The following is a 9334-nucleotide window of genomic DNA, read 5'->3' as shown; positions in this document are numbered from 1 at the left end:
TCAACCAACCGACCAAGGTTAATTATGGTCAATGGTGTTTCCGCCAAGGAAGCAAAATATTGGGAGGATTACCAATTCTCCGATGAATCGGATTCCGACGAGAATTCCGATGATGTTATAGAAATTACCCCAACTGAATTTAAAAAGGTAAAAGAAAATAATAAGGGAAAGGGCATAAAAATAGAGAAATCTAATTCCAACCCCGATGAACTTTATATGTATCGTCAACCCCCGAAGTCCTTAAGTTGTAACAATGACCCGGGAACCTCTAAACCACCAGGTTTTTCTAAACCAATGTGGATAACGACGGCTCGTATTAGGGGAACATCATATATCCCTAGAAATTTGGCAAAACAAACCAAAACTGAAGAAGAAGAAACAAGCGAGTCGGAATAAGATAGTTGTATTCGTGTGGTGTAATATATGTAATATAGTGTGCTTATGCTTTATGATATATGTAAAAATTGCTTGTATTAATAAGTATTTTTTTTTATGAATCTAACTCTTGTCTATTTTACAGTATAAAAACACAAAATGGATAGACAACCCAATATTTTAAGAGACCTACCCGGAGACATGATTGATGAAATCTTGTCTAGAGTCGGTCAGAATTCTTCGGCACAACTATTTAAGGCGAGATCAGTTTGTAAGACATTCGAAGAACGTTCCAGGAATGCCTTGGTTTATAAAAGGCTTTCGTTCGAAAGATGGGGGATATCACATTGGGAAATCCATAAGTTACGATGTGTTTACTTTGACGCATATATTGCGGGGAACCCAAATGCTATTTTACGCAATGGGTTAAGAAATTATTTTGACTCAATATATCCGAATATTGGGCTTCGTGATTTAGAAAAAGCGGCTTACATGCAACATAAAGAAGCATGTTATGCTTACGGATTAGTAATGTTCGCTTCTCACCAAAGTGAGAACAAGAACATCGGGCTACAACTATTAAACAAAACGTTCCCACAAGTGACGGAGTCGGTAATTGGGGTAAGAAATGAGGTTTTTAGATTGTTACGGGACTGTTGGACAATACGTAACCCTCGTCCCTTTGACGATGTTACAACACGCTGTCTTATCAACGGCCATAACGGTTATGTTCCACAAGACCAAGGATGGGAAGTAATCCTAGTAAAACCAGAATGCATGACTTGTTTCTGGATGTATGAATTACGTGTCTTTATTGCCTTTGCTGAACGACTTGTGTACTAGCTAGAATTATCTTCACAACTATCTTGTATCAAATTTATTGTGTGCTATATTTCATGCTATATGTAAAATAAGCGGTATTGTAAGTTTGTAAAATATTGTGAAAAAGTTTGAACGTGAAATATTATTATAATCAGTTTTTCATATAGAATTTTAGTAGTTGAATTGTATATTAGCTACTAAGTATGAACTTAACGGGTAGGTACTACCCGAATTTAAACTTATAAAACGCTAATATGAAGAAAAAGCTTTTATAAATGAGTTCATATTATGCTACGAAATACTATTAACTACTCTTAATATTCTGTATGATTAACTTGTTCCATTTGACTATTTTGAAGGAAATGGCACCGACTACTCGACACACCGTGAATATGAATGAAGAGGAATTCCGTACTTTTCTAGCTTCAAACATAGCCGCAGTACAGGCTGCGCTACATACAAACAATAACCTTGGATCTAGCAGTACAGGAAATCGTGTAGGATGCACCTACAAAGAATTCACTGCCTGCAAACCTTTGGAATTTGATGGAACCGAAGGACCGATCGGATTGAAACGGTGGACCGAGAAGGTCGAATCGGTGTTTGCCATAAGTAAGTGTACTGAAGAGGACAAAGTGAAGTACGCTACGCATACCTTCACAGAATCTGTGTTAACATGGTGGAATACCTATCTAGAGCAAGTGGGATAAGACGATGCGTACGCACTACCGTGGTCATCATTCAAGCACTTGATGAACGAGAAGTACCGTCCCAGAACCGAGGTCAATAAGCTCAAGACAGAACTTAGAGGGTTACGAACCCAAGGATTTGATATTACCACGTACGAAAGACGATTCACAGAATTGTGCCTATTGTGTCCGGGAGCATTCGAAGATGAGGAAGAGAAGATCGACGCGTTTGTGAAAGGATTACCGGAAAGAATCCAAGAAGATATAAGTTCACACGGGCCCGCCTCCATACAACAGGCATGTAGAATGGCTCACAAACTAGTGAACCAGATTGAAGAAAGAATTAAAGAACAGACTGCTGAAGAGGCCAATGTGAAGCAAGTCAAAAGAAAGTGGGAGGAAAACGGTGATAAGAATCACCAATACAACAACAACAGCAATTACAACAATAATCGCAACAATTATCCCAACAATCGCAACATCAATCGCAACTACAACAAACGGCCCAACAACAACAACAACAACAACAACAACAGCAACTACAACAATCATCCCAACAACAATAACAACCGCAACAACAACAACAATCAGAAGCAGCTATGCCAAAGGTGTGAAAAGTATCACTCGGGGTTCTGCACCAAATTTTGCAACAAGTGTAGAAGAAATCGTCATAGCGCGGCGAAGTGTGAGGTCTATGGACCAGGGGTTAACAGAACGAAAGGAACAAATGGTGTCAGAACGAGTAATGGCGGAGCAAGTAGTGTCGGAGCAAGTTATGCCAATGTAGTTTGTTATAAATGTGGAAAACCGGGCCACATTATTAGAAATTGCCCGAACCAGGAGAACACGAATGGACAAGGCCGCGTAAGAGTTTTCAATATTAATGCGGCAGAGGCACAGGAAGACCCGGAGCTTGTTACGGGTACGTTTCTAATTGACAATAAATCTGCTTACGTTTTATTTGATTCGGGTGCGGATAGAAGCTATATGAGTAGAGATTTTTGTGCTAAATTAAGTTGTCCATTGACGCCTTTGGATAGTAAATTTTTACTTGAATTAGCAAATGGTAAATTAATTTCAGCAGATAATATATGTCGGAATCGAGAAATTAAACTGGTTAGCGAAACATTTAAGATTGATTTGATACCAGTAGAGTTAGGGAGTTTTGATGTGATAATCGGTATGGACTGGTTGAAAGAAGTGAAAGCAGAGATCGTTTGTTACAAAAATGCAATTCGCATTATACGAGAAAAAGGAAAACCCTTAATGGTGTACGGAGAAAAGGGCAACACGAAGCTACATCTTATTAGTAATTTGAAGGCACAAAAACTAATAAGAAAAGGTTGCTATGCTGTTCTAGCACACGTCGAGAAAGTACAAACTGAAGAAAAGAGCATCAATGATGTTCCCATTGCAAAAGAATTTCCCGATGTATTTCCGAAAGAATTACCGGGATTACCCCCACATCGATCCGTTGAATTTCAAATAGATCTTGTACCAGGAGCTGCACCAATAGCTCATGCTCCTTACAGACTCGCACCCAGCGAGATGAAAGAACTGCAAAGCCAATTACAAGAACTTTTGGAGCGTGGTTTCATTCGACCAAGCACATCACCGTGGGGAGCTCCTGTTTTGTTTGTCAAGAAGAAAGATGGTACATTCAGGTTGTGTATCGACTACCGAGAGTTGAACAAACTTACCATCAAGAACCGCTACCCACTACCGAGAATTGACGACTTATTTGATCAACTACAAGGCTCGTCTGTTTATTCAAAGATTGACTTACGTTCCGGGTATCATCAAATGCGGGTGAAAGAAGATGATATTCCAAAGACTGCTTTCAGAACACGTTACGGTCATTACGAGTTTATGGTCATGCCGTTTGGTTTAACTAATGCACCAGCTGTGTTCATGGACCTTATGAACCGAGTGTGTGGACCATACCTTGACAAGTTTGTCATTGTTTTCATTGATGACATACTTATTTACTCAAAGAATGATCAAGAACACGGTGAACATTTGAGAAAGGTGTTAGAAGTATTGAGGAAGGAAGAATTGTACGCTAAGTTTTCAAAGTGTGCATTTTGGTTGGAAGAAGTTCAATTCCTCGGTCACATAGTGAACAAAGAAGGTATTAAGGTGGATCCGGCAAAGATAGAAACTGTTGAAAAGTGGGAAACCCCAAAAACTCCGAAACACATACGCCAGTTTTTAGGACTAGCTGGTTAATACAGAAGGTTCATCCAAGACTATTCCAGAATAGCAAAACCCTTGACTGCATTAACGCATAAAGGGAAGAAATTTGAATGGAATGATGAACAAGAGAAAGCGTTTCAGTTATTGAAGAAAAAGCTAACTACGGCACCTATATTGTCATTGCCTGAAGGGAATGATGATTTTGTGATTTATTGTGACGCATCAAAGCAAGGTCTCGGTTGTGTATTAATGCAACGAACGAAGGTGATTGCTTATGCGTCTAGACAATTGAAGATTCACGAGCAAAATTATACGACGCATGATTTGGAATTAGGCGCGGTTGTTTTTGCATTAAAGACTTGGAGGCACTACTTATATGGGGTCAAAAGTATTATATATACCGACCACAAAAGTCTTCAACACATATTTAATCAGAAACAACTGAATATGAGGCAGCGTAGGTGGATTGAATTATTGAATGATTACGACTTTGAGATTCGTTACCACCCGGGGAAGGCAAATGTGGTAGCCGATGCCTTGAGTAGGAAGGACAGAGAACCCATTCGAGTAAAATCTATGAATATAATGATTCATAATAACCTTACTACTCAAATAAAGGAGGCGCAACAAGGAGTTTTAAAAGAGGGAAATTTAAAGGATGAAATACCCAAAGGATCGGAGAAGCATCTTAATATTTGGGAAGACGGAACCCGGTATAGGGCTGAAAGGATTTGGGTACCAAAATTTGGAGATATGAGAGAAATGGTACTTAGAGAAGCTCATAAAACCAGATACTCAATACATCCTGGAACGGGGAAGATGTACAAGGATCTCAAGAAACATTTTTGGTGGCCGGGTATGAAAGCCGATGTTGCTAAATACGTAGGAGAATGTTTGACGTGTTCTAAGGTCAAAGCTGAGCATCAAAAACCATCAGGTCTACTTCAACAACCCGAAATCCGGGAATGGAAATGGGAAAACATTACTATGGATTTCATCACTAAATTGCCAAGGACTGCAAGTGGTTTTGATACTATTTGGGTAATAGTTGATCGTCTCACCAAATCAGCACACTTCCTACCAATAAGAGAAGATGACAAGATGGAGAAGTTAGCACGACTGTATTTGAAGGAAGTCGTCTCCAGACATGGAATACCAATCTCTATTATCTCTGATAGGGATGGCAGATTTATTTCAAGATTCTGGCAGACATTGCAGCAAGCATTAGGAACTCGTCTTGACATGAGTACTGCCTATCATCCACAAACTGATGGGCAGAGTGAAAGGACGATACAAACGCTTGAAGACATGCTACGAGCATGTGTTATTGATTTCGGAAACAGTTGGGATCGACATCTACCGTTAGCAGAATTTTCCTACAACAACAGCTACAATTCAAGCATTGAGATGGCGCCTTTTGAAGCATTTTATGGTAGAAAGTGCAGGTCTCCGATTTGTTGGAGTGAAGTAGGGGATAGACAGATTACGGGTCCGGAGATTATACAAGAAACTACCGAGAAGATCATCCAAATTCAACAACGGTTGAAAACCGCCCAAAGTCGACAAAAGAGCTACGCTGACATTAAAAGAAAAGATATAGAATTTGAAATTGGAGAGATGGTCATGCTTAAAGTTTCACCTTGGAAAGGCGTTGTTCGATTTGGTAAACGAGGGAAATTAAATCCAAGGTATATTGGACCATTCAAGATTATTGATCGTGTCGGACCAGTAGCTTACCGACTTGAGTTACCTCAACAACTCGCAGCTGTACATAACACTTTCCACGTCTCGAATTTGAAGAAATGTTTTGCTAAAGAAGATCTCACTATTCCGTAAGATGAAATCCAAATCAACGAAAAACTTCAATTCATCGAAGAACCCGTCGAAATAATGGATCGTGAGGTTAAAAGACTTAAGCAAAACTAGATACCAATTGTTAAGGTTCGATGGAATGCTCGTAGAGGACCCGAGTTCACCTGGGAGCGTGAAGATCAGATGAAGAAGAAATACCCGCATCTATTTCCAGAAGATTCGTCAACACCTTCAACAGCTTAAAATTTCGGGACGAAATTTATTTAACGGGTAGGTACTGTAGTGACCCGAACTTTTCCATGTTTATATATATTAATTGAGATTGATATTTACATGATTAAATGTTTCCAACATGTTAAGCAATCAAACTTGTTAAGACTTGATAATTGAAATATGTTTCATATAGACAATTGACCACCAAAGTTGACCGGTGATTCACGAACGTTAAAACTTGTAAAAACTATATGATGACATATATATGGATATATATATAGTTAACATGATACTATGATAAGTAAACATATCATTAAGTATATTAACAATGAACTACATATGTAAAAACAAGACTTCTAACTTAATGATTTTTAAACGGGACATTTCACTTTCGCTCTACCCATCAGTTTGTGGATGATAGGCAGTACTCATGTCTAGACGAGTTCCTAATGCTTGCTGTAATGTCTCCCAGAATCTTGAAATAAATCTGCCATCCCTATCAGAGATAATAGAGATTGGTATTCCATGTCTGGAGACGACTTCCTTCAAATACAGTCATGCTAACTTCTCCATCTTGTCATCTTCTCTTATTGGCAGGAAGTGTGCTGATTTGGTGAGACGATCAACTATTACCCAAATAGTATCAAAACCACTAGCAGTCCTTGGAAATTTAGTGATGAAATCCATGGTAATGTTTTCCCATTTCCATTCCGGGATTTCGGGTTGTTGAAGTAGACCTGATGGTTTCTGTTGCTCCGCTTTCACCTTAGAACACGTCAAACATTCTCCTACGTATTTAGCAACATCGGCTTTCATACCTGGCCACCAAAAATGTTTCTTGAGATCCTTGTACATCTTCCCCGTTCCAGGATGTATTGAGTATCTGGTTTTATGAGCTTCTCTAAGTACCATTTCTCTCATATCTCCAAATTTTAGTACCCAAATTCTTTCAGCCCTATACCGGATTCTGGCTTCCCGAATATTAAGATACTTCTCCGATCCTTTGGGTATTTCATCCTTTAAATTTCCCTCTTTTAAAACTCCTTGTTGCGCCTCCTTTATTTTACTAGTAAAGTTAGTGTGAATCATTATATTCATAGCTTTTAATCGAATGAGTTCTCGGTCCTTTCTGCTCAAGGCATCGGCTACCACATTTGCCTTCCCCGGGTTGTAACGAATCTCAAAGTCGTAATCATTCAAAAATTCAATCCACCTGCGCTGCCTCATGTTCAGGTGTTTCTGATTAAATATGTGTTGAAGACTTTTGTGATCAGTATATAATACTTTTAACCCCATATAAGTAGTGCCTCCAAGTCTTTAATGCAAAAACAATCGCGCCTAATTCCAAATCATGCATCGTATAATTCTGCTCGTGAATCTTCAATTGTCTAGATGCATAAGCAATTACCTTCGTTCATTGCATTAATACACAACCAAGACCTTGCTTTGAGGCATCACAATATATCATTAAATCATCATTCCCTTCAGGTAATGACAATATAGGTGCCATATGTGACGACCCGGGAATTTCCGACCAAATTTAAACTTGATCTTTATATGTTTTCGATACGATAAGCAAAATCTGTAATGTTGAGTCTCAAAACTTGTGAACTATTTTCATGAAGTCATTTAACCTCAGACTGTGGTCGACGATTCACGAACAATTGTTGTAAATAAATATGTATATATAAATGTAAATATATATAATAATTGGAAATAATAAAATATAACTGTAACCTTAGAATTAAGTATGTAAAATAATATGCAAGATAATAATGTTGATAATATGTAAATCCATATATATATATATATATATATATATATATATATATATATATATATATATATATATATATATATATATATATATATATGATTTCTATACATGATTAATATTATATGTATATTGTAATGTATATAAAATATATAAAAACTAAATAAGCAATATGTGTTATTATATATTAAATAGTTAATAAATATTACATAGTTAATAATATCAACATATTAAACTTACTTACAAGATAAATAATAATTACTACATTAATATTATCATAACTTTTATTAAAATCAACATAAATATAAATATCAATATTAATACTATTACTATATATAATATAAATATATGAAATTAGATACATTTAACTTGTTATAATATTATTATTGCTAATATTATTGTCATCATTATTAATAACATTATTAATATAATTAGTAGTGAAATTGTGATTAATATTATGATGTTATAATCAATAATGACATTATTATTATTATACGTATTATCATAAAAAATAATACAAAATCATTATTTATTATCGATATTATTATTAGTTATTGTTATTAGAATTTTTACTACTATTAAAAATTAATATTAGTATAGTTAGCATTATTTTTGATTAGTATTAAACTTATTATTCTTATTAAAATTATTAAATTTTTTTATTATTTATTATTATTAGTATCTTTTCTAATAAAAATTATTATTATTATTATTAAGATTATTATTAGTTAGTATTATTATGATTAAAATAATAAATATTCATTAAAGTAAATTACATCAATATAAAAATCACATACAGATAAAAATCTGTTTGCACGTTCCTATCTGATTTTTTTTCTTCTTTTGATTGTTACTTGTGTACTTCTTGTCTGTGATATTATTAAACGTCGATACCTTGGCTCGCTACAATCCATCCCAAATCGATTCATAATACAGCAGCAAATCTATTTCCTTTACACTTTATAAATTATGTTGACAGAAAAACCCCAATATCTCCTCGATACCCTGTACGCCATAGCTTTTTTTTCATAAATTAAATTCGAGCTAAATATCAAAATCTATGAAAACAATTTTGTTAGGAACCAGTTATGTAAACTAACTGCGAAATTTCTTAATCCAATTCCACATATCGAGCTACAATTTTGGAGTCAAAGGTTCAAACAAAAAAAGTCAAACGACTTTAAATTCCTCAAATTCGTAAGCTACAGTTGGATGCAGGTCAAAAGAAAAATTGTCGAGTGTTTTTATGATGACAAGAAACATTTTTCATGAAGGTATCAAAGTCCCAAAACATCCCAATTTTAAAATCCATTTTTATGTGTTCTTCGTATAATTTTTTTTCGAAGATATGTTGCTGTTTATAAATTTTTTCTCCTTTTCTGTCAATCATAGTCTCAAAGTCGAATAACTCTGTTAAAAAAAATTAAGTTTTAAATAAAACAATGAATTCACT

The sequence above is a fragment of the Rutidosis leptorrhynchoides genome, chromosome 1, assembly GCF_046630445.1.
Source record: "Rutidosis leptorrhynchoides isolate AG116_Rl617_1_P2 chromosome 1, CSIRO_AGI_Rlap_v1, whole genome shotgun sequence".
In the NCBI taxonomy this organism is placed as follows: domain Eukaryota; kingdom Viridiplantae; phylum Streptophyta; class Magnoliopsida; order Asterales; family Asteraceae; genus Rutidosis; species Rutidosis leptorrhynchoides.
This window is presented reverse-complemented; position numbering follows the sequence as displayed.